We start from the raw sequence: 3,873 nt of genomic DNA, 5'->3' as shown, positions 1-3,873 counted from the left end.
GTGTGTTGTTTCTATATACATTTTGAAATACTTTCATCCAACTGGTTAACATAGCCTTCATGTCATTTTCTTAGTTATTGTGTTAAGACATTTATATTCTACATTTAAAAAATATGGAACGCTTCATGAGTTTGTGTGTCATCCTAGCGCAGGGGCCATGCTAATCTTCTCTGTATTGTTCCAATTTTAGTATATGTGCTGCCGAAGTGAGCACATGAATATAATATTTAATAGAAAGTTACCTTCATCTCAGTTTCCTCTCCCTAACAGATAACTACAATTATCTCTTGTTTACCCTTCTACTAATATTTTATATGTTAATACATACAAGTCAATACAAATGTACATATTCTTTTGTCCTTTCTTTCTACTTAAATAATAGTAAAATATACCCACTGTTCTGCACCTTGCTAATTTTAACTTAACTATGTATGTGTGAGTCTATCAGATCAATACAAAAAAGCATCCATTTTTAGTATTCCATTATGTGGATATATCATAATCTATGAAACCAACCAACTGTGGGTGAACATACAATTCACTTCCTTTCTTTATTAACAGATAACATTGCAAAGAACAACTTGTTTGCAGGTCATTTCATATGTGTATAAATACATTCTACAAGTAGAATTTGCTACATTATAAAGTTGCAAATTTGAAAGCTGTGGCCAAATTGTCCTCCCCAAGTGATGTGCCCATTTACACTCTCGCCATCATTTTTGGTGGCCAGCAGGGGGTGGAGGCAAGTGGCCTACTGCTCTGGAAAATCATCCCGGTGACCAGCCCAAGGGGAATTAGTAGTGCTGTCTGTAGAGGTCATCCAAGTCTGGACAGATGCATACACTTCCCAGAGAGAGCATTACACTGGCCTTCAGCCCCTAGATGACCTCTGTTCTGTGTCCTTGGAAGCAGGCAGTGAATGTAGCCTCTGGATCTACTGTGTTCAGACCCTCCGGCTGCTGTTTATGTGTTGGGGGCTCAGGAGTTATGTGTTGGGGAAAATAGTGTTCTCTGATGTAGAACATGTGGCCAGAGAGCCAGAAGAGGCGGCAGCTTCAGGGAAGAGCCTCCCTCCCATGCTGTGCACAGCTCGTGGTCCCACGAACATCACCTGGGGTGCATATGTGTGTGTGTGTTTATGTGACACAGTGAGAAACAGCCCAGAGGAATTCAGATGACCACAGCCTTGTTCCCTGTCCAAGACCACATGTGTTAGAGATGATTATACGCTACCGTTCATAATCCATTCTCCTGCTTTAAAGTTCTTTTTTTTTTTGAGACAGAGCCTCAAGCTGTCCCCCCTGGGTAGAGTGCCGTGGCATCTCAGCTCACAGCAACCTCCAACTCCTGGGCTCAAGCAAGTCTCCTCCCTCAGCCTCCCAAGTAGCTGGGAACACAGGCGCCCGCCACAATGCCCAGCTATTTTTTGGTTGCAGCTATCATTGTTGTTTGGTGGGCCCGGGCTGGATTCGAACCCGCCACCTTGGGTGTACGTGGCTGGTGCCTTAGCCACTTGAGCCACAGGCCCCGAGCCTGCTTTAAAGTTCTTGAAGGAGCTGGTACAGTGGCTCATAGCCTATAATCTGAGAACGTTGGGAGACTGAGGCAGGAGAATCACTTGAGGCCAGGAGTTCAACACCAGTCTGGCCAACATGTAAGACCCCATCTCTACAAAAAATAAGAAGTATTAGCCAAGGAAGGTGTCATACATATACAGTCCCAGCTCCTTGGGAGGCTGAGGTGAGTGGATCACTTCAGCTCAGGAGTTCCAGACCAGCCTGAGGAAGAGTGAGACCCCATCTCTACTAAAAATAGAAAAAGCAGCTGAGCATTGTGACGGGAGCCTGTAGTCCCAGCTACTCAGGAGGCTGAGGCAAGAGGATCACTTGAGCCCAGAAGTTCCAGGTTGCAGTGAGCTATGATTGTGCCACTGCATTTCAGCCTGGGCAAAAGAGAGACACTCCATCTGAAAAAAAAAGTTCTTGGAAGGGAGCAAAAACTAGGTGGAAGTTTTTCCTGCCCCTTTACCCTGTCTCTCTTCCCCATTACCCAGAGTAATCATCCATCCAGGTTTTTCTGATTTTGTGTATTTGAGTGGCCTCTGAACAGCTGGTGAATCAGATCCAACACCAACATTTTACAGAATTAAACCGAAGCTCGGAGAGGAAACAGAGGCTGTGTCCACAATCACACAGTAAAGGTTCATTTCTATCAGAAGCACAGCCATCCTGGGAGAGCCCTCTCCTGTTCCAGAACTCCTCCAGTCCGGGCTGTGGCTGGTGTTGGCCTCTGGCCTGTCCCCTTTGGAGAGTGAAGCAGAATGGACACCCACCCCACCCCCAGGGAACAGAGGTGAAATCTATCAGAACTGGAAAGAGGCCTGGCAAGTAATCCCAGTACTCTGTGAGTTCCAGGCAGGTGGTTGCTTGAGCTCAGGAGTTTGAGACCAGCCTGAGCAAGAGACACACCCCCATCTCTACTAAAAGTAGAGCTAGGAATTGTGGTGGGCACCTGTAGTCTCAGCTACTGGAGAGGAGAAGGCAAGAGGATCGCTTGAGCCCAGGAGTTTGAGGTTGCTACCCAGGGCAACAGAGTGAAACTCTTGTCTCAAGGGGGGTGGGGGGGGAACCTGAAAAGAAGCCACTAAGATTTTCCTTGTCTTCTCTAAGACCGCACAGACAACTCCACACACATCTCATCTGGCTTCCAAGGTCGGGTACACAGGACTTGAAGGGGAGCCAGGAAGGGGCCTCCGTTCTTGGGAAACCAAAGGTACCTTGTTGGGTAAGGGCTGGCCTGGGATTTTTCCTAAGAGAGATAGGGTGGGCAGGAAGGGCTTTCTAGTCGTGTCTTCTCTATTAGTTCCTGGTCATAAATGGAAGAAAAGCGACTAAGAAATGTCTCCTTAACTCCTGCGGTAGTAAGAGAAATCCTGTTCTCATCTCTGAATAATCACTGAGATCCTTAACTATCAGAGACGCTGCTCCCCTGGGGCTGGGAAAGGGCAGACATCCCAGCTACAGTGCAGATCAGGAAGTTCAAGCCCCGGATCAGGGAGGTAGCTACTCCCAGGAGGCGAGGAAGGGATCAAGCTAGTGGGGAGAAGAAAGCAGAAGGGCGCGTCCCCCATCACCTTCCCGGTCCCCCGGGATGCTGCTTCCGCTGACGTTGCAGGAGCTACTGGCTCAGAAAGAGGCTGGTACCCGAGTCAGGACACACTCCAGCCTCTTCCCACCCATCCACCCACATCTTTCCCCGGGGAAGCACCTGCCAAGGAAGAGGCGCTGAGAGGAAACGAGGGCACGACAGGGAGGGCGGGTCCCCCGCAGCAGAGAAGCCAGGACCCCGCTGCGTGAGACCCCTCTGATGAAGAGGGAATGAGGTGTTTTCCTGGCTGAACAGAGAAGGGCAGCGGAACCCCCACAAACCCTTGGGGGTGACCAAAGCCTCTGGGGAAGGAATCAGTGAAGGGCACAGTCAAGGTCCAGATGGCTGGGGGAGAGGGAGTGTTTCCTGTTTTTGAAGAAGTCATGGGAGGAAAAATGCGGCTTTGGGTTTCTAATCCAAAGAAGAGGCAGGGAAGTTTGCTTTCTAGTCAGGATGGGACTGTCTGCCCCTCTCGTGATAAATAGGAAATGGGAGGAAGAGGAGGAGGTGCCATCCTCAGGCCTGCCTCGGAGGCTGAGCCTTCACGGGCGCTGGCTAGAGGGGTGCAGACTTTCGTTCAGTCGGAGCACCCACCTGTGGACCGTGCTGGGCGCGCTCACAGAGAGAGAGCCCGGTGCTGGGCGCGCTCACAGACAGATCCCAGTGCTGGGCACGTTCACAGACAGAGAGAGAGAGAACCCGGAGCTGGGCGCGCTCACAGAGAGA

The 3,873-nt window shown here is 49.6% G+C and overlaps 1 non-coding gene across 1 annotated transcript; it reads right to left on the bottom strand.

Moving 5' to 3' along the window:
• Positions 1-107: 107 nt before the first annotated feature.
• Positions 108-214, bottom strand: LOC111727372. Its single transcript, XR_002774940.1, has one exon. It is a non-coding gene; the product is annotated as a U6 spliceosomal RNA (small nuclear RNA).
• Between the last annotated feature and the right edge of the window lie 3,659 nt (positions 215-3,873).

This window comes from Otolemur garnettii, unplaced genomic scaffold, assembly GCF_000181295.1.
Source record: "Otolemur garnettii isolate 467f Iridium unplaced genomic scaffold, OtoGar3 scaffold00102, whole genome shotgun sequence".
In the NCBI taxonomy this organism is placed as follows: Eukaryota; Metazoa; Chordata; class Mammalia; order Primates; family Galagidae; genus Otolemur; species Otolemur garnettii.
Note: the sequence above shows the minus strand (reverse complement) of the source record. Positions and strands in the feature narration are given on the sequence as shown.